The sequence below is a fragment of the Zingiber officinale genome, chromosome 1B (genome assembly GCF_018446385.1).
Source record: "Zingiber officinale cultivar Zhangliang chromosome 1B, Zo_v1.1, whole genome shotgun sequence".
NCBI classification, from domain to species: domain Eukaryota; kingdom Viridiplantae; phylum Streptophyta; class Magnoliopsida; order Zingiberales; family Zingiberaceae; genus Zingiber; species Zingiber officinale.
This window is the reverse complement of record NC_055986.1, coordinates 20,008,083-20,030,923: the sequence shown is the minus strand read 5'-3', so window position 1 is coordinate 20,030,923 and position 22,841 is coordinate 20,008,083. Positions and strand designations below refer to the sequence as shown.

The 22,841-nt window shown below is 39.0% G+C and overlaps 1 long non-coding RNA gene across 1 annotated transcript; it reads right to left on the bottom strand.

Annotated features, from left to right (window-relative positions):
• Window positions 1-5,275: 5,275 nt before the first annotated feature.
• LOC122044572 lies at window positions 5,276-5,637 on the bottom strand. Its single transcript, XR_006129657.1, has 3 exons — window positions 5,559-5,637; window positions 5,405-5,476; window positions 5,276-5,332 (listed from the first exon to the last, which is right to left on the bottom strand). It is a non-coding gene; the product is annotated as an uncharacterized LOC122044572 (long non-coding RNA).
• Window positions 5,638-22,841: the final 17,204 nt, after the last annotated feature.

The window sequence follows — 22,841 nt, the reverse complement described above, 5'->3', positions numbered from 1 at the left end:
GTCCTAGGATGTGGTAACCCTAAGAAGAAAGTCTTAGCGGGTCGAGCGCTTCGAGCAAAATCCTAGAGTCGGGGACTCTAGGTTAAAATTCTGGTGGTTGCGAACCAGGTGGAAATCTGGACGGGTCATGGAGCGGACGTTCAGCATAAAGACCAGAAGCCTCGGGCCCTGAGCAAAAGTCCAGTCGGTTTAGAGGACAGGTCTGGCAACAGGTAAACTCTCCTAAGAGGAGTAGGTGAGGATGCGTTCCCCGGTGAGGAAACAGTAGGCGTCGGTTCGAACAAGGGTTTCCGGAGGTGAAATCCGAAGTCAAACCCGGACAGTCCGGAGACTGTCAAAATAAGTTATTATTTTATTGTGCTAACTCTATTTTGTAGAATATGTTTTGTATTTTGGACTAACGCATCTTGCAGGGAGAGAAAATGACTTAAAAGCCTCAGATGAATAGTTCCCGAGGGGCTCTCCATGGAGCTTGGAGGCGCCTTTGGGTGGATAAGCAGCGCAGCTAGTGGAGCTTATCAGTACCGCGGAAATAGGGATAGAACCTTGGTTGGAGGCGCCTCTTATGGAGGTTGGTGTTAGGATCGTTGGTCGGCTAGAAGGGGGGTTGAATAGCCCTGCACAATTAAAACAAAACTGAACCTTTCTCGGACTTAAAAGAGCACTTGCAAAAATTAAAATTAGAAATAAACCAAAAAGATGAGGCTCACAAATTTACTTGGTTACAACGGGGAGGTTGTTAATCCAAGGAAGTTAACACGCACACTAAAAATCTCCTTCAGGCGGAGAAGCCTCTTTACAGCAATTAAGCACAGAAAATGAGAAGCTAAATGAAAACTAAAGTATGTATAAGTGTTGTTTGCAACGATGTTTGTTAATCCAAAGCTTCTAGACCAAGGTTGTATATATAGCCTTGGTCGAAGCGCCTGGAAGGGTTCCAGGCGCCTAGAGGGGGATAAAATTTTATCCTCTTCGCAATGGATCACGGTCAAACACGATCTGGATATAATCACGTTTCGGACGCCCAGAATCACTCCGGGCGCTCGGACCCTTAAAGTCAATACGGTTGACTTTTTCGATCTGGGCTCTCTGCTCCGGTCTTGCTCGCCTCAGTCTGAGTCTTCTGCTCCGACTCTGCTTGCTTAGGTGATTTCGGCTAACCAAAATAGGGCTCACCCGAACCCAATTTCGGCCTTCTCTTCGAGCAGACTTCCACTCTGGCTTCTCGTCCCTCGAACATCGCACATGTTCTTCTCGTCCACCGGTGTACTTTTCCGTGGCACCTCGTCCCTCAAATGCATCGAGCTCGTTGGCTCTCTCTCGTGTCGTCATTCTCGCTAGCCGCATCTTTCGCTCGACTTCCTGTGCTCCTAAGCTCCTGCACATTTAGACACGGGGATCAAAAACTAACATGATCTAACTTACTTGTTTGATCACATCAAAATAACCTTGGGGTTCCAACAGTCTCCCCCTTTTTTATGTGAGCAATCCAAGTTAAGCTAAGGTAAATAAATAAAGTTAAAGAAAAAATAAATTTTGCAATAAATCACAAAAAGTAGATAATTTAATATTTAGCTACCTCTCCCTAGACTTAATCTTGTTCTTCTCCTCCTTTGATCACATAAAAAATGGGGTACCAAAAAAAATCTAAGGGGAATCCTGATTTTCAAAAAACTAGTATCAAGTTTTGAAAATTTTAAAAATTTCTCAGTAGTTTTAGAAGCTTTAAGTATTGCAGAAAAGTTTCTAAGTAAGAAAATTTTAAACAGAGAAAAAAAAATTCTAAGAGAAAAAAAAATTCTAATTGAAAAAATTTTCAAAAAAAAAAAAATCTAAGTAAACTTTGATTTTGGAAATTTCAATTTGATAGTTCTAAAAATGCAAATGCAATTTTTAGAAACATTTTCTAAGTGAAAAATGAAAAAATTTCTCATTTAAACAAATTTTCAGGAATTTTTGTAGAAATTTTGGTAAAGTAAATTTGATATTTAAAAAAAACTATAAAATATTTCTAAAGAAAAATTTACTAAGTTTTTTTTAAAGTTAAACAGATTTGTATAGAAGAATTTTTCAAAAAGAATTGAATAACTATTCAAAGCATTATCTAATTTCAATTTTAATGCTTTATCAGTTAGTCAATTAAATATTTTATTTCAATATTTGACTTCTAGGCTATAGCGAGACACTAGACCTTCTTGGTTATTGGATCATCAACCACTTCTAGACAAAGCCATATAAGGAAATTAAACATTTAATTTTTTTGTTGAAAGCTGTAAATCTAAATAAAGTTCAAGTTAGACAAGACTTGGGAACCCGATATAGGTTTCAGCCAACTGGATTGATTAGGTATTTCTTAGGGACATATTTCTTTGAAATATTTTTAATTTGTCCTTTGTGATATCTAAAATACCAATTTAGGTTATTGAACTTTCTAAAACTTATATTATATGAGCATGCATGATTTTTCAAGTTACTTATTTCTTTTTACAAAATATCATTATCTAATTTTATTTTGTCAAACTCTTCTAATGGGCAAGATTTTGCTAAAATTAATTTTAAAATTTTAATTTCTTTTTCAAGTTTGCAATAATCTTTGGTTAATAATTTTACAAACTTAAACAACTTGTCAGGTGGGAGAGATTGTACCTGTCTTACTTTGTCGACTTCGTTATCCGTAGCTCCCCCTGAACTGTTGCTTTCTTCCGATGTAGCTCCCCCTTTATCGATGCTCATTTCGGACGAGCTTGCTTCATGTTCATCTTCTTGATGACTTGCCATTAATGCAAGTCCGGAGAAAGCCTCGACTTCCAATTCGGACGACGTATCATCCCACGTCGCCTTTAATATCTTGTACTTGTTCGTTTGGACATGCTTCTTTCCTTTGTCCTTCTCCTTGTTCCTTAGCTTGGGGTAGTTGTCTTTGACGTGCCCTTCTTCATTGCAGTGGTAGCATCAGATCGTCTTTTTCTTTCTACCCTGCGAATGGTTAGTTTTTCTTGATTTGCATAACTTTTTAAAACTTCTTACCATCATTACCATTTCCTCGTCGTCGAGAGAAGATTCTAACTCATGTTCGTCTCTTATTACCTTGAGGGTAATGTTGTGCTTCGGCTCCTTCATACCTGCACATCTCGATTCATGCACTTCAAACGTCAAAAATAATTCTTCTAAGGTAATAGATTCTAAATCCTTAGAGATATAGAAGGCATCTACTAGTGATGTCCATTTCATATTCCTAGGGAATGCATTAAGAGCGTACCTTAGCGATGTTGGGACCGAAAAGTAGCTAGATTGGGGGGGGGGGGGGGGGGGTGAATAGCTCGTCTCGTGCTTCGTGGTTGGCGTTGCTTGTTTCTTCAAAGATGTGCAGCGGAAATGTACAAGAAACAAAATACAACGCTAACAAAGAGATTTTACTTGGTATCCACCTCACAAGAGGTGACTAATCCAAGGATCCACACACTCACGCACCCTCCACTATGAAACACACTCCTCTACGGTAACTACCGAAGGCGGAGAAGCCTTTACAAACTCTCAATACAAGAAGAAAGGAAAGGATATGAAATACAAGCAAAAGCTTACAATAAGCACTAACCCTAACTTCTCTTCTTGCTTTTGATCCGCCTCTTGACTTGGAAGAACCTCCAAGAACCTTCAAGAACTGGCGATCTGAACTTGAGAGAGAGCTGTGGAGTCGCTGGTGAAGATTGGAGATGAATCATGTAAGCTATGCTGAAGGAAACGCTCGCCTGCAGCTAAATACGACGCCAACGGTCGGATCCCGATCGATTGGATTGCTCCCAATCGATCGGGGAGGCTTTGGATCGATCAACCGATCGATCCAGAGTGCCTCTGTGCTCTCTGGAATAGCCTGGATCGATCGGCTGATCGATCCAGGGATTATTGCGCACAAACAGCAGCTCCTAATCGATCCACTAATCGATTGGGACCTCTGGATCGATCCACGGATCGATCCAAAGGGGTTCTGTTCGTGGGGACTCACCCAATCGATCAGCTGATCGATTGGGCATGATCCAATCAATCGGCTGATCGATCCAGATCTGCTCGATCAATTGGCTGATCAATCCAGATCTTGGTTTTTGCCCAAAAGCAAGTCCAAAGCCCCCTAAACCAACATTCAGTTAACCATGACTTTTTGGTACATAAAACCTAGCATCTGGTCACCCTTGACCAGCTAGGACTCTCTCACCAAGTGTCTGGTCAATCCCTTTGACCCACTTGGACTTTTCTCCTCTTGCCAAGTATCCGGTCAATCCCTTTGACCTACTTGGACTTTCACCAGATGTCTGGTCAACTTTGACCCATCTGGATTTCCCCGTGCCTAGCTTCACTCACCAGGACACTACAAGAAAAACGTCATTCAACAACACTCAAACGATAACGGTTTTATACCAAACCGTTGTCTTTTTGTCTTTTAACAACGGTTTTAACAAAAATTGTTGTCTTTTAGTAATTTTTTTGGCCTATGACAACGGTTTTTAAAAACCGTTGTCTATTTATGTTTTTTTGGGGATACGACAACGATTTTTAAAGGGTACGACAACAGTTTTTTAAAATTGTTGTCTATGTGTGCTTTTTTGGGATTACGACAACGATTTTTAAAAACCGTTGTCTATTAAGTGTTGTTGAATGCATTTCTCCTTCGTCATTTTTCTGTAAGTGTTGTTTACGCCTTGTTTTTTTCTGTCTCTTTCCCAAAACCCTACTCTTCGCCGCCTCCTCCTCACCGCCCTCTTCGCCGCCTCCCTCCTCACCACCCTCTTCACCGCCTTCTTCGCTGCCTCCCTCCTCACCGTCCTCTTCGCCGCCTCCCTCCTCACCACCCTCTTCGCTGCCTCCTTCCTCGCCGCCCTCTTCGTCGCCTCAACTTTCGGCCTCGCCCCCTCCTCCTCGCGGCCTCTACTTTCAGCCATCTTCACCACCTCCTCCTCGTCGCCTCGACTTTCAGCCATCTTTGTTGCCTCCTTCTCACCAACGCCTCCTCCTCGCCAAGGGAAGAGGTCAAGGAGGAAGAGCAGTGATTTGGTGGAAATATTCCCAGATCATGGCCAAGGATGGGTTCAATGTTTGGCTCATTGACAGTGATCCAGTATTTCACTCTATCCCCAAACTCTCTAAAGCACACATCAGCATAAGCAGTGAAGTCCTCTCTGCATCACAATGGACACTATCTTAGACATTATTCGAGGAGATGCAAATGAAAGGGTTGTAGTAGAAATGTACACAATCTTTGGGCTCAAGAGTCCAAAATATTCATCTTCCAAAGATTGGGGGAGGTGAAAGTGAAGAAGAGTGACATTAGGTTCAATTCCTGCCGGCCAAACACAGTTTGGTAAAATTGTGTCTGAAAATTGTTAAGGTATGACCACTATTCTAATTGTACCATATTTCTTGAGTTCATTGATCAAGTTATTATAATACTGCACCCCTTCTGGATTAACTGGCCCTCTACCATCTGCAACATGGCACCAATTAGAATCATGTAATGCTTAAACTATTTGGTCAGGAAAATAAATTATTGCAAGGTGAATGCCGACTAGGAATGACTCTGCTCCAGGAGATAGAGAATCTGTAGGCATCCAGGCCCATGTCATGCATCAACTTCACATCTTCCTGCCAACAAGAAAAACCAAAATTTTATATGCCTACAGTTCACAGGATGCATAATTGCCTAAAAAAAAGAGCAAAATTAGATACTTGTTTTCCACCAATGTGCATAGTCATTCATAAAAAAAGAGCAGAATGAAATTGTTATCACTTGTCTTTAATGATCAACTAATGCTCTTCACTCTTCAATCCTTACTAAAATGATTAACATATTCTAAAGTTAGATTTCAGCCTGATGAAGAATGTTCTTTGTGACTGTACAATAGTTGAAGCAGAGCAATTAAATGTGCTAGTTGTTGTAAGATTTTTACTGAAAATGTGTGATAATACATATAGTTTGTCAGGAGTAGGTTTATTTGCTGAAATCACTCATTTTACAATTTAACAACATTTAGGAAGTGCATTTCTCGGTGCTCTAGCATTATATTTAGGCAAACTTATGGAATTAATTTCTATTTTTTTTATCTAACAGAAGTGTTAAGTAATTATCTTTACAACCTTTTATTCTTGGACTTTCGTTTACAAAAGTATTTATCCTCTGTTGATGGTAATTTTCTTAGCAGATGAACTATCCAATCTGGCTAACCGGTCATTGTGCATACCTAGTCTTAGCGTTCATCTTTATTTTTAAATTAATAATAAAAGATTCAGTTTAAGTCTAGTCAATCAGTGTTAGTTCCAGGATTGTGGATACTATTTTTGTGCCATCATCAGACAATCTAATTCAAGTTTATGATTGCTTCCAGGGTCATTTTGATGACGTTGAAAGAGCACCTATCTTGTCATCTAAACCCCCTAAGGAGACCAAAGAGATGGTAATTTTCTTGTTCTGTCTAAATTTGGCAACATTAAGATATATAAATTGAACACTTCTAAGTTGGAACAATGTCATAATGGACTTTTTAACAGGATGAAAATAAGAGTAAGAAGGGTCTTGCCGAGATATATGAGGTTCGCTGCTTCATTCATGCAAATCATTTTTATTAATCAGCTAATGCGTGATACATAAACTATACTCACTTCTCTCTCTCTCTCCTTTTTTTTTGTAATTTAGGAAGAATATGCGCAGAAGACGGATCTAGCTCCAGCTCTTCTTTCTGCTTTTGATAAACTTAAGATTGAGGTATTTTACTTGTCCACTTATTTACTATTCCTATGTGGTAAATTTTGTCATAAAAATTCAAACTGAACCCTGGCAATTAGTAGCTATTTTTACCAAAATTATCTGCATTTTTTTCAATTTCTAATTTCAGCTGCTGGTAGGATAGTAATCATAGTTTAGTGATTGATGGCTGATGAGAATGAGAATTTGTATGTCTTAGGTGTCAGTTTATAAGTCTTCATCGACGCATTTTCTTTAAGCTCCTTACAACTGTTGTATTCTCACTATTGAGAAATTATATTGAAACCTCTCAAGCTCTTTGGGTTTTCCCTCCTTTCTGTTTGTTTGCTTGGGAAACTTTCTCAGAAGTCCTGATGGAAGATTATATTATCGATAGATGTCTTTCTTACTGATGCATATAATGACTTTACTTTATAGCAAAAAAAAACTGACATTGGGATATCTGCAATGTGAATTTGTTAATAATACAGATCCACTAGATCTATTGTATTGATCTGCGATAACATCTGGCTGCTTGTGTAGCTTCTCAGCTTTTCTCATACACTTTTTCTTTTATGCCTGCAAGCAACAATGCTATTCAAAAAGATTTCCTTAAAGTTGGATGCGCTGTCTCACTTCCATTTTGCTCCAAAGCCGGTTAGCAATAAAGCTTATCAAGTGTTTAATTCTTTTAGAATTTATATCTTGATTGACCATAAGTTATGATGTAGGTTATTGAGGACATGTCTATACAAGTCAATGTACCTGCTCTAGCAATGGAAGAGGTAAAAATATCTTTTGGAGTTGTCTTTTAGTTTATGGTAAAAACAGTTTCGAGTCACTGAAATACAATGGTTTTGCAGGTTGCTCTATTGGCCGTCTCAGATGCGGCTATGCTTGCCCCTGAGGAGATTTTTCATGGAAAAGGAAACATCAAAGAAGAGGCAGAGTTAACAAAAGAAGAGAGGAAAAGGAGACGGGCCAACCAGAAAAGAAGATTTAGAAGATTGAAAGGTATCCTTTATTCGCTTATATTTATGGTTCTGCTTATTTTCATGCTTGTCTACAATCTGTGCATAATGGTCAAAAAAAATTAGTGGCGAACTTGTGACAGACATGATCCACCACTTAGAATTACATAGTTCTTGTGCACAGGATTGCATAATTTCATTCTGCTCTTTTTAGGTGTCCTCAAGAGTATTGGGAAGAATATTGAGAAGAATGACGAAGAGACTTTAACAAATTAAGGAGCACTAGGAGCTGCAATCCCTCATCTTCACCGACATCTAAGTAGAAAATCTTGTGTTATATTGTTCTACCTTTGTTTTAATAGTTTTATCATTTTGTTGGTTGCTTATGAAATTTTGTTGGTTGCTTATGAAATTTCTTCAGAATGTTATAGATATTATTTTTGAATGTTAGAAAATTGTATATTAAATTTTATTTTGAAATTTTATATTTTGAATGATTTATAATATTGGAAAATTGTGTATTAATTTTTTTATTTTTTTTTAAAAAAGATAACAGTTTTTCACCGTTATTGTAGATAGTTTAAAACTGTTGTTGAAGACCCTGTTATTAAAGGTAGACACTCAAAGACAACGGTGAAAAACTGTTGTCTTTGAAGGAAAAGACAACAGTTTTTCACTGTTGTAAAAATGTTGTCTTTGCCTTCAAAGACAACGGTTAAAAACTGTTGTCTTTGGACACCCCTTTTAACAACACGGCCTTTAACAACAGTTCAAAATGGGCTACGACAACGGTGAAAAATCGTTGTTGTTAGGCTTTTTTCTTGTAGTGGGACTTCCCTTCTGCCTAGCTTTACTCACTAGGACTTTCACCTGGCTTCACTCACCAGGATTTCCCTTCTGCCTAGCTTCACTCACTAGGTCTTCTCATCTGCCTGGCTTCACTCACCAGGACTTTCACCTGGCTTCACTCACTAGGGTTTCCTTCTGCCTGGCTTCACTCACCGGGACTTTCACCTAGTTTCACTCACTAGGGTTTCCTTCTGCCTGGCTTCACTCACCAGGACTTTCACCTAGCTTCACTCACTAGGATTAGCCTTCTGCCTGGCTTCACTCACCATGACTTTCACCTAGCTTCACTCACTAGGATTAGCCTTCTGCCTGGCTTCACTCACCATGACTTTCACCTAGCTTCACTCACTAGGATTTTCAATCAAGTATCCAGTCAACCTTGACCTATTTGACTCTCCTTCACAATCTCCCCACATGAATAATTGCACCTGCAATGTTCATGTGTTATCTACAAGTATTGTCAAACATCGAAACCAAATCATCAAGACTCGAGCTTGACTCACTTCAAGCCCAGTCAAACAGGTCAACCTTGACCTAGGGAATATTGCACCAACAAGCGAATCTCGGTTGCTTACTATTTCTCCGATATTCGAAAGTCTGGTGATGAGCTCCTTAATCCTCGAGTAAAGGTGTGCAATCATTTCGTCTTCTTCAAATCATAGGTTGGTGAGCTGGTTGCGAAGTAAGTCTCGTCTCGCGAGCTTGGCTTCGGACGTCCCTTCGTGTAACTTAAGAAACTTCTCCCAAAGCTCCTTTGCTGAGTTGTAGGTGTCGATCCGGTTGACTTCTTGTGGCAGAAGGACGCTCAGCAGATGAAACTCTGCTTTGTCGTTTGTCACGTAATCGGCCTGCTCCTTTTTCGTCCACTGGTATTCTTCCTTACCTTCGGGTGCTATAAAACCAAAATTCATTATTAAAAGTAATTCAAAGTCAGTTTTAAAGAATACCTGCATTCACTTTTTCTAGCTAGCGAACTTCCTCTCGAATTTTTGTGGGTAGATACTTGGTCCGACCATCGTCTTTGCTTCTATCGGCAGTTAGTCCTCCTGAAGCATCTGACTCTGATACCACTTGTTAGGATCGTTGGCCATCTAGAAGGGGGGGGAGGGGGAGGGGGGTTGAATAGCCCTGCATAATTAAAACAAAATCGAACCTTTCTCGGACTTAAAAGAACACCTGTAAAAATTAAAATTAGAAATAAACCAAAAAGACGAAGCTCACAGATTTACTTGGTTACAACTGGGAAGGTTGTTAATCCAAGGAAGTTAACACACACACAAAAAATCTCCTTCAGACGGAGAAGTCTCTTTACAGTAATGAAATACAGAAAATGAGAAGCTAAATGAAAACTAAAGTGTGTACAAGTGTTGTTTGCAAGGATGCTTATTGATCTAAAGCTTCTGGACCAAGACTGTATATATAGCCTTGGTCGGGATGACTGGAAGGGTTCCAAGCGCCTAGAGGAGGATAAAATTTTATCCCCTTCGCAACGGATCATAGTCAAACATGATCAGGATAGAATCACGTTACGGGCGCCCGGAATTGCTCCGGGTGCCCGGACTCTTAAAGTCAATACGGTTGACTTTTTCGATCCTTGCTCTCTGCTCCAGTCCTGCTCACCTCGGTCTAAGTCTTCCGCTCCGGCTCCGCTTGCTTGGATGATTTCGGCTAACCGAAATAAGGCTCACCCAAACCCGATTTCGGCCTTCTCCTTGAGCAGACTTCCACTCCAGCTTCTAGTCCCTCGAACGTCGCGCACGTTCTTCTCATCCATCAATGTACTCTTCCGCGGCACCTCGTCCCTCAGACGCACTGAGCTCGTCGGCTCTCTCCCATGTCGTCCTTCTCTCTAGTCGCGTCTTCCGCTCGACTTCCTGTGCTCCTAAGCTCCTGCACACTTAGACACAGGGATCAAAAACCAACATGACCTAACTTAACTTGTTTGATCACATCAAAACAACCTTGGGGTTCCAACAATCTCCCCCTTTTTGATGTGAGCAACCCAAGTTAAGCTAAGATAAATAAATAAAGTTAAAGAAAAAATAAATTTTACAATAAAGCACAAAAAGTAGAAAATTTAAAATTTAGCTACCTCTCCTTAGACTTAATCTTTTTCTTCTCCCCCTTTGATCACATAAAAAATGGGGTACCAAAAAAAATCTAAGGGTAATCCTGATTTTCAAAAAAATGGTATCAAGTTTTGAAAATTTAAAAAATTTCTCAGTAGTTTTAGAAGCTTTAAGTGTTGCAGAAAAGTTTCTAAGTAAGAAAATTTTAAGCAGAGAAAAAAAATTCTAAGTGAAAAAATTTTCAAAAAAAAAAAATTTAAGTAAACTCTGATTTTGGAAATTTCAATTTGATAGTTCTAAAAATGCAAATGCAATTTTTAGAAACATTTTCTAAGTAAAAAAATGAAAAAATTTCTCAGTTAAACAAATTTTCAAGAATTTTTTTAGAAATTTTGGTAAAGTAAATCTGATATATAAAAAAAATTTCTAAAGAAAAATTTGCTAAGTTTTTTTTTAAGTTAAACAGATTTGTATAGAAGAATTTTCCAAAATGAATTGAATAACTATTCAAAGCATTATCTAATTTCAATTTTAATGCTTTAACAGTTAGTCAATTAACCACTTCTTGGTTATTGGATCATCAACCACTTCTAGATAAAGTCGCATAAGGAAATTAAACGTTTAATTTTCTCGCTGAAAACTGTGTAAAATACCGAAAATAGGTGAATATTAATAAGGGAATTTTCCGAAATTTTTGTATATTTTTCGGGAACTTTTCGGAGCTCGTACAGACGAGTTAACGGGGATAAAAACGGGGCCCGGAAAAGCCTGTTTAGGCTACCCCATTTTAACGAGGAAAAGTTTTCTTTTCCTTTTTATTTCTTTTTCTTCTTTTCCTTTCTTATTTCTTTTCTTTCTCTTCCTCGCCGATTTTCCTCGCGCGCCTTCTCCCCCTTGCGCCCGACGCCGTGCCCTAACCGGCGGCAGTTCCCTTCTCCTCACGATTTAAGATGCGCCTGACTATTTCTCTCCTCTGCCGAGCCGGTCTGTGCCCTAGCCATCCCCGACTGCGCCGATCTCTTCTTCCTCCTTGTCCAAGCGCCGGCGACGCGCGAGCAGAGCCGGACCGAGCCCTCTCTGCCCACTGACGCCAGCCGTTTGTCCTCAGCAAAGCAGCGCCGCACCCCTTGTGCCGATCGCCGCTGTGCCCTAGCTAGTAGCCGGCGTTGCACGGAGCAGCACCTCTGCCCCTCACTGTCGCCGACCATCAGGTACAGTCGTGCCTTAGTTGGTTTTGGAGGTAAGTTGTGTGGTGTGGAATTTGGGTTATGGCTTGATCTGTGTTAATGATCTCAGTTCTTGACCTTGCTTGGACCAGTCGGTGGATTTCTTCTATCTGTGTTGCTGTTGTGCCCTAGTTCACCACTGCCGGTGCCACTCTCTTCTTTACAGCAGAGTGGTGATCTTGTAGGTAATGGAGTGCTGGATTGAAGTTGGAATAAGAATCTATCTTTAGTTGGAATTTTAATCTCTTCCTGTTATGTTCAGTGAGGGATTACAGCTGGAAGGGGGTTTTTTCTGGTGGGTTTTCTAGGTTTCCAGCAGCGGCTCTGGCTATTGGGATCCGACAACAACGCTACTGGGGACTGACTTCATTGACCTATCTGGTTGTAAATTAACAGAAGAGGGTTGTGAGAGGTGAAGGAGCAGTAAGGTATGATGTAGAGATCTTGATACATTTTATATCTGATGTGGTCTACGAATCTAGCATTATTGCTTAATTAGATGATCATGTGAGTCTAGGTAAGGAACATGATTATGATACATGTTGATTAGGTTTATGTGCTTTTGAATTAAGGTTTTGCCCTAATTTAGGGTTAAAGAATTTATTTAGCTATTTATAGGAATTTTAGCTAAATAAAAGTATATCTATTGGTATTACAGGACTTTGACGCGAGACGAGTATCTCGATGTCAGATTTGGACATTCCTATTGGAGGCGGGTACTTTTGACTTATTGTCTTTGATATGCATAGTAATGAAATTAACAAGTTGCATTAATTATGTTCCTCATTTGTTTCGGTTAATCACTACCCGATTACCTGTTACCTGCTTGATCGATTGTTTGTTTTGCATTTCGTGTTGTTATGTACCTGATTACACATGCTCATAGGGGTAGTGATATAACCATACCTCACCATGTTCAGGACCTAGGATTGATATCTTATCTGATCAGTGTACTTTGATGTGATTTATTTACTATGGTGCACATCATATGTGTATGTAGATTTGTTCGATATATTACCATGCTTAGTGTCATGCACCATTCGCATGATTGCATGTTGTGTGATAGATTGCTCCATTATTGTCGAGCACATTGCCAGTTTCATCACTGTTCAGTGCTCCGTTGTTACGCTCATGGGTAGCGTGACGCAGCGTAGTAGCACGTCAGTTTGCTCTTCCGGTGCTCCGTTGGTCCGCTCAGGGGTAGTGTGACACAGCGTGTAGCACGTTAGAGATCCCTCCCCGTCATAGTGTACCGGGAGATGAGAGCATTGCGCTCCCCCATTTATGATTTGGGGTAGGAGTATGTGTGTACTCCGACAGCATCCCGTCCACTCGGTCACTCATCAGGGGTAGTGATGCAGAGTGCACGGTCGTCACAGCCCTACCCACTCGGTCCCACTTTTGTTGTGAGTTGGCTAACTGGCGTCAGGGGTGACCATGACATGGGCATCATATGCATGATGCATTTATTGCTTGTGTTTGTGTTTGCTGCATTTATATGCTGCATATTGTTTGGATACCTATGTTTGACATGCATACAGGTCTTCTATACCTTTCGGACTGTTTGTCCTTATACCCAGGTCCTGGTTAGTATAGTTTCTCTCCTGTTTACTTCAGATGCATTTTTATCTTCCTTATATCTGGAGACTGTACGCATGATTAGTGCTAGGTGTTATTTCCTTACTTTGTATATCAGTTGTACCTGCTGAGTGTTGGACTCACCCCGCCTCCATTGTTGTTATTTTTCAGGTTGATGCTGTCCTGCATACCACAAGCTGTTTTTATCTTTTGGTTTGTTATTTAGACTGTGTTAGACTTATTCTGTTTGAGGATTTGGATATTGTATGGATTCTTATGATCGATGGATTTTCGTATGGTTTAGATTTGTTCTACTACATGCCTGCCTAGACGGCAGAAGAGGTAAGTTGATCTTATCGTCGGATTTGAGCTTTACGAGTGTAGTTGAGTAGGGTTGATTTCGAGTCAGGGTATTATTATTTTGTTTACTTATTATATAAACTGCGTGGGTGATTGTTTATTTACTGTTATTATTCCAGCCGCATGTGGCTGAGAAATATGAGATGTAGAAAGTTTCAGATTGTCCGCTGTACAGGGGAGATGGTGCTGAAATTTCTTCGGATAGGGACTCCTCTGGGGCATGACAATTTATTTGGTATCAGAGCTTAAGTTTTACGATCTTTGTTTTACGTATTTTGGATATTTGGGATAACCTGATACCAATTTATTTGGTATCAGAGCGCCAAGTTTGGCAATACTTATTGTTTTTCGTGTTACGGATTTTTGAGATTTAACTGATACCAATTTATTGGTATCAGAGCGGTTATGTCACCTGCTTTTGGTGTTCTGGATAGTTGGGTTAGCCCAAGTTTGCGAGTCAAACTGGGTAGTTATTTTGGATTGCACGGATTTTCCATTATGTATATGTTATGGATTTCTTTTTTGATTTTATATGGATTTCCGGCGATTTTCTCGTTCGGAATTTTGAGGTCAAATTGGGGACTGGACAACGATGGAATATCTCCAGACGGCATATAGGTATGATGTTTAATTTTATAGTTTATGACATGTATTAGCATTCTTTATTTAATACCTGTCTGGTTGTTGTAACACATATTACATGTGATGGGTTAGCCATTGAGCATGGTTGACCTTAATAGAGATCAAGGATTATAGTCACTGGTGATTTTTCATATCATACCATCAGTAGTTTTAGCTTCTGTTACTACTAGTAGGAGATGGAGGCACATACCAGCCTCTGCTATTGTTAGCTGGCTAATGGATGATACCTACATATTCCTGTTGACTTAGCCAGTAGAGTTTTTATACTCATATCTTTTGGATATTAGGGTACCCGATACGATGAAAATTGGTTATTGGGGAGTTATCAAGTTTGATCATTGTTGAGAATGGTTTGAGGTTGAGGGATATTGTGAGATCAGATATTGTGATATGTTGATTTCTAATGATTTATGAGAGTAAATGTTGTGTGGTTGTCTGATGATCTATTACTAGATATTTGTTTTGATGATCTATTAGTGGATAACTATTTTGATGATCTATTATTTGGGTTGTCATTGATGGTGACATAGTGAGTGTCATGTATGATATTCACAGGTTTGATGATTTTAGTTGGTGATCAGATTATGAATCGGGTGCTAGAGAGTTTACGGTTGAGTGTGCCTATGAGATTTTAATAAATCTGGTTAGTTGTGGTTAGTTAACAGGATGATAAGATTGATATTTGCTTCCTCTGATATTGGACTATGTGGATAAACAATGATTTGATGTTTTCAATGCAAACTTGGTCTCATGGGGAGTAGAGATTTATTCATCTGATATTATGTGGGTTGATATTTTTGAGGATAAAAATGAGAGTGTCTTGATGATCTTGAATTCTGACTTTTTCTTTTGGGTCGTACACATTTATACATATGATATTATGTGGGCAGACATTTTCTAGTTTGAGTTGATGTAATTAGTGTTGAATAGACCCATGAACTGATTTAGTTATTTGACAATTTATTTGGGGGTCAAGTTGAAACTTGCTCTGGTGTCTATAAAGATGGATCCCTTCGGATAGTTCTGTATGGATTATGGATCAATGAACTGGTAGGATTTTTGTTGTGCTGCCTTTGGTTGTCATAGTTGAAAATATTTCTGGGTCTGCTGAGTGGATACATGTATGGAACATGATATCCGGTTGATTATGATTGGATTGGTTTGTGAATCCTGGCAAAATTTTTGATCATATAACTCCATATGAATGATTAGTAATGATTTCAGATATTGAGGATATAAATTTGATTGAAGTGTTAAATGTAACCAATTTTTCATCAATATCAAAGCTGGATGAAAATGGTTGAGTATTGTGTCGGATTTGTGTTGGTGCGGGAAGCATCCGACGATCAAACCTGAATTTTGATAATGGCAAAGGATTCAAAGTTAAGGGTTGTTGTAATCTAACATGGTTGAATGAGTATTTCAAGAAAGTCCTAGCTGCGGTTAGGCAAAGGGAAAAACCCTAGGGGGTGGTAACCCTAGGTCATAGGGGGTGGTAACCCTATGCGGAAAGTCTTGGCAGGTCGATAGCTTCAGGCAAAAGTCCTAGGGGTGGTAACCCTAGGAAGAAAGTCCTGGTGTCGCGAACCAGGTGAAAGTCTGGACTAGCCGGGAAGCGGATGTCCAGCAGAAAGTCCGGAAGCATCGAGTGCTGAGCAAAAGTCCAGTCGATCTGGAGGATCGACTGGCAACAGGTAAATCTCCTGAGTGGAGTAGGTGAGGACGCATTCCCCGTAGAGGGAACAGTAGGCGTCGGGTCGACCTAGGATTTCCGGTTGGAAATCCGAAGTCAGACTCGGACAGTCTGAAGACTGTCAATTCTTCTTTGCGATGTTTTGTCTTATTCTAACACTGTCTTGCAGGGAATTTTGCTCGGACTAACCTTTGTTTGCAGGTGAGGAACCTGCTGGAAAAATGTGTCGCGACTTCGCCACGTGGAGCATCCTAGTTGGTTGGCCACGTCACATCCAGGCGCCCGGAAGGGATCCAGGCGCCCGGAACATCATATAAAAGAAGGGTCAAGGTGCAGCTTCAAGAAAGACAAGAATCTAAGTAATCTCCCTGCGACAAGCTGCTAACGACTCGATCCAGAAAGTGCTGCAACGACACCCCGACAACCCGGAGCTTCGATTTAGTCTTTTGTTGTCGGTATAATCTGTTTACTGCTTTAAATTGTAGTTAATCTATAATAGTTTTATCGTGCTTATAGTTGTTGCCCACGGAAAGCGATCAATGATCGCGGGCCTTCGAGTAGGAGTCGCTTTAGGCTCCGAACGAAGTAAATCTTCCTGTCTCTCTGTGTTTGTTATTTCTTTATTCCGCTGCGTTTTTACTCGTTTGTTTTTCGAATCGAAAGAAATAGCCACGAACGCTATTCACCCCCTCTAGCGTGGTCTCGATCCAACAATTGGTATCGAGGCGGGGTCGTTTTGAATTGGTGCAACCACCTTTCAAAACAAATTTTTCTTCGATTTTATATTTTTGGAGTCAATTAGAATTTAGCCTTAAAGCTTTATTCTAATTCTTTTATCGAATCGGCTTTTGCCGAAGTTGGTGCAATACCACTCGAGCTCGTTATTATTACTATTCTTTATTCCCGACTACTAATCCACGACGTAGTCTTGGAACATATATTTTTGTTGCATATTACAAATGGCTCAACAAGAGGGGTTCAGTACTGTTCGTCCCCCACTATTCTCGGAGATGATTTCGGTTATTGGAAGGAAGAATGGAGATGTATCTGAAGATTCAGTTCGAAACATGGATGATCATTAAGACGGGACTTCAGCTACCTTCCGATGACGACGGCAAACCAACCCCTGCGAGAAGTGGGGCGCCTCTCTAATCAAAAGGTGGGCCGCCAAAGCTACACTGCACCTCGGTGCGGCCTTACCAAGAAGAACTCACAGAGTCGGCCCGTTCTCTTCTGAAAGGAGCTCGGGAAAAGCTAGTCGAACTCCACGAGGCACTAACGACACCAAGGTAAGTAAAGAGATCTTTTACTTAATAAATTATATAATCTAAAGATGCGGGAAGGCGAGGCAAGTTCTCTACATGCGAGAATCCAAGACATCCTCAATTCTCTTCACGAAATCGACAGAAGATAGAGAATCGGGACGTCATAAGGTATGTTTAAACTCATTTCCAGGAACACATTGTGGGCATCAATGGTAGATGCCTACAAAGTTTCAAGGACTTGTCTTGAATAAAATTAGGCGAATTATTTTGTGAATTTGAACTTCATGAGCGGCTATACAGCCAACCGAGAAAGGTATTGCGTTGGTTGCAGGTACAAGTCGAACACGGAACCGAGATTACGACGAAGAACGGAGGAGTCGGAGGTTGAACCAGACTCGGACGATGAAGACATTGAAATTACAACCGAGCTGGTAAACCTGAAGAAGCTCTACAAAATGAAGGGCTTCAACAAAAGAGATCTAAAAAGGCGGTAAAAACGAAGGAAGGTTCACAGAACTCAAAGATGAAGTTTGAAGTTACATGCTACGGCTAACCAAAAAGGGCACATCAAATCCAAGCCCTAACTGAAGGAGGTCAAAAGCAAAGAAGGAAAAGGTTTTAAGGCAACGTGGGACGAATCTTCATCGGAGGAGGACGACGGCGAGCTCGAACAGACGAGTCTACTCGTTAATGGCCGGGACCAAATCGTCGAATCAGGAGCGAGAGCGAGTCCGAGGCGGTCCGAAGCAAAGCCATGGATCCGTATCCGCTTCGAAGGACCAGACCCGCTATAAGTATCTCCGGTTAAACATTTTAGTTAGTTATTTATTGGCAAATTAGCTAAGTCAAACCTAAAAGTTAAGTCACTTCTAAAGGAAGTATCGTCCTTAAAGAAGTGGTGACACTAAAACACTCGACGGTCGGTGAATTCAACTCAAGTTCATAAACTTGAGGAAGAAAATTCAAGTCTAAAAAATCAGGTTAAAGATTTAAAAACTACTTTAGAACGGTTTTCTTTGGGCTCCAAGAACTTGGACTTAATTCTTGGGACACAAAGGGACATTTACAATAGAACTGGGCTAGGATATAAAAGTAAATATAAATCTTACTTATCCTTAATAAACAAACAAAGTAGTAACACAGCCCAAGCATGGGTCCCCAAGTCCAAATTGATCAATCAAGTTGGACTTGGTCAATACTGGGTCCCGAAGGATCAAATACATTACCTCGATAGACCATATCGAGGCCGTGATCCAGGGGGAGCAAAAAGAAAAACAATAATTCGAAATTAAATTATAAATTCAAAAATTAAATTCAAAATTCGAAATTATAAATTCAAAATTTGAAATTAAAATTATAAATTCAAAAATTCAAAATTCGAAATTAAAATTATAAATTCAAAAAATTAAATTCAAAATTCGAAATTAAAATTATAAATTCAAAAATTCAAAATTCGAAATTAAAATTATAAATTCAAAAAATAAATTCAAAATTCGAAATTAAAATTATAAATTCAAAATTCAAAATTAAAATTATAAATTCAAAAAATTAAATTCAAAATTCGAAATTAAAATTATAAATTCAAAAATTCAAAATTCGAAATTAAAATTATAAATTCAAAAATTTAAAATTCGAAATTAAAATTATAAATTCAAAAATTAAATTCAAAATTCGAAATTAAATTATAAATTCAAAAATTAAATTCAAAATTCGAAATTAAATTATAAATTCAAAAATTAAATTAAAATTCGAAATTAAATTATAAATTCAAAAATTAAATTCAAAATTCGAAATTAAAATTATAAATTCAAAAATTAAATTCAAAAATTAAATTATAAATTCAAAAATGAAATTCAAAATTCGAAATTCAAATTCAAAATTCAAAAATTAAATTCAAAAATCAAATTCAAAATTCGAAATTAAATAATTAAATCAAATTAAAAGGAAGGCTCCAGATTATCTGGCACCTCCGAACTTAATATACCCGATAAGGGTAATCAAGAGTAGACCACCCGACAGGGTAATTGAGGTTAGGTAAAATGGCCTAGGTTTAACTTGACCCACGGTACTGGTGAAATTTTTTGGATGATAGTACGTTAGGGAAGTTTGGGCATCGCATGTCTAGGAAGATATGGCTTCGACCTGGCGCATTTGGCCAAGTGGAACTGACCGAAGCTACCCTTAAAATGGATCCTAACTAGTTAGACCAAGGGTTAGTATTAAGTTCAGTGGGTAGGACTATTTGGAAAACCTCGAAGGCATGGTTACTTTAATGAGCTCCGTGTGACTCACCATAGCCCAGAAGTTTACTTGTTGAACCCAAAGCTAAACCTGAATCTAATACAAAGTTAAACCAGATCTTTGAATTCAACAATAAATCATCTCACATCAATTATAGGATTCCCTGATTGACAATTTAGATCGGGTGAGATGACTAAGCAAACTAAATTTTAAATCTTACTTAAAGTTAAGTTAAACAAGCCCCTAGGGCATGGTATGAACGGTTGTCCAATCACTTAATTTCCAAAGGCTTCAACCAAGGTAAAATAGATCCAACTCTATTCGTAAAAACTGTAGAAAAAGACATCTTCATAGCCCAAATCTATGTTGATGATATAATTTTTGGATCTACTAACTCTAAATTTCTAAAAGAATTTGTTAAATTAATGGAAAGTGAATTTGAAATGAGTATGGTTGGTGAACTTAATTTTTTCTTAGGCTTACAAATAAAACAAACTAAAGATGGAATTTACATTTATCAAACTAAATATGCTAAGGAGTTAATTAAAAAATTCTGCATGGAAAATTCAAAGATAATAAACACTCCAATGGCAACCAACATCAATATTGACTCTGACCCAGTAGGAAAACCAGTAGACCCAAAATATTATAGAAGTGTAATAGGTAGCTTATTGTACCTAACTGCAAGCCGACCTGATATATTGTTTGCTGTAGGTATGTGCGCAAGATACCAATCACGTGCAAAAGAGTCACACGTAACCTATGTTAAAAGAATACTTAGGTACATTAAAGGTACTCTAAATATAGGACTCTGGTACCCTAGAACTTGCACTCTTGACCTTCATGGCTATTCTGACTCAGATTACGCTGGATGCAAGTTAGATAGAAAAAGCACAAGTGGTAGTTGTCAATTTCTAGGGCAATGTCTTGAAAGTTGGTCAACATTGTGTTGCTTTATCTACCACTGAAGCTGAATATATAGCCTTAGGTGAATGCGCATCTCAATTGCTATGGATGATGCATACTTTTAAAGACTATCAGCTAGAATATCATAAAACAAAATTTTCAATTGATAATATAAGTTCAATAAATCTGACAAAAAACCCAATTCATCACTCAAGGACTAAACATATAGAGGTGAAGCATCATTTTGTAAGGGATCATGTAACTAAGGGTGATATTATACTCAACTATGTTGAGTCAAAATCAAACCTAGCTGACATTTTCACAAAACCCTTACCTGAACTTGAGTTCAGCTCACTTAGAAGACAAATAGGCATGTGTTGGATAGAATAGATACTATAACTTTATATTCTTTACTTTTTTTTATAACTTCTAGGCAAAATTGATTTACCAAAATCCCCACTTTACTAGACTTTCGAAAGTTGGATTTAGTCTAGGATTGTACCCTTAGAAATCATGTTCCTCCAGGACTCAGCCAGAGCATCTCACAAACACCTAGGTTTACCTTGATTGTGTTTGTAAAACATAGAACGATGTGAGATGCATAGGTGCGACTGACTCAAGTCTTATTTCGTGCATCATATGAGTCCGGGCATTAAATACATAATGCGATAATCAAATCAAGTCTTCGCCTTAGTCAAATCTAAGCGGATCAATTGACTTGACTTGACTAACCGTGTGAACATTGTTGCCCTCTAGGCAATCAGCTAAATGGTTAGACAGTTGGTGGAGGCAATATTAAAGTTTAAGCATGTTTGTACTTAAGGGCTCTGATACCTGATCAAAACCAAATCTTGACTCATGCTTGGACTTTAGAACACTGAAACCTTACTAAAACTAAATTAAGGTTATCTCTTCTCCTTTGCCTTAAGTATTCCTGAAATTTATCTCAAAAACATTTCTTACTCAAAAATATTCCTTAAACAGTTTTATCAAAATTTTCTCCAAACTTAACTTTCAAATATCTTCTTCTTTGAAATTTTTTTTTAAACCCTTTTGAAAATTCATTAAGTTGTCAAAGCTTTAAATTATTTTTCCTTGCAAATTTATTTGAAAATCTCTGAAGTTGAAACTTGTATTTTGAAAATTTTTCTATGAAAATTTTGGAAACCAATGTTTTTTCTATAGACTCTATAGACTCAAAAAGAGCTCATGTTTTTCTATGTCTATTCAAACAAAATAAATTCTAAGGTGTTGTCCTTCACTTCCCTTGCCTAAGTTAAAATGTTTTTAATTCTGTCTTGAAAATTAAGTTTTTCAAAACTAGCTCATTTTTGATATATGGCAAAGGGGGAGAGTAGAGAAATTCAAAGTAGAGAAATTCTAAAGAAAAAGGAAACCCTGTATTAAGGGGGAGCTTCACAAAAAGTTTAAGTGTTAGCTTAAGTTAGGCGTTCATTTGAATTTAGATACTTAAGCTTGCTTAATATACTTATGCATTTGTTTTTTCACTTAACTTTGAATCTGGGTTGCCATAATCAAAAAGGGGGAGATTGTTGGTGCGGGAAGCATCCGACGATCGAACCTGAATTTTGATAATGGCAAAGGATTCAAAGTTAAGGGTTGTTGTAATCTAACATGGTTGAATGAGTATTTCAGGAAAGTCCTAGCTGCGGTTAGGCAAAGGGAAAAATCCTAGGGGGTGGTAACCCTAGGTCATAGGAGGTGGTAACCCTATGCGGAAAGTCTTGGCAGGTCGATAGCTTCAGGCAAAAGTCCTAGGGGGTGGTAACCCTAGGTGGAAAGTCCTGGTGTCGCGAACCAGGTGAAAGTCTGGACTAGCCGGGAAGCGGATGTCCAGCAGAAAGTCCGGAAGCATCGAGTGCTGAGCAAAAGTCCAGTCGATCTGGAGGATCGACTGGCAACAGGTAAATCTCCTGAGTGGAGTAGGTGAGGACGCGCGTTCCCGTAGAGGGAACAGTGGGCATCGGGTTGACCTAGGATTCGGTTGGAAACTCAAGTCGGTTCAGACGATCCAAGACCGCATCAATTCTTCTTCGCGATGTTTGTCTTATTCTAACACTTGTCTTGCGAGATTTTGCTCGGACTAACCTTTGTTTGCGGTGAGAACTCTGGAAAAATTGTCCGGTGCGCAGGATGGATCGGCCGAGGTCGGCGCCGGACAGTCCGGGCTTGGACAAAGTTTATCCCTAGCAAGTTGACACGTGCAGCATCACGGTTGGCTGGCCACGTCACACTCCAGGCGCCCGGAACATCATATAAAAGAAGGGTCAAGGTGCAGCTTCAAGAAAGA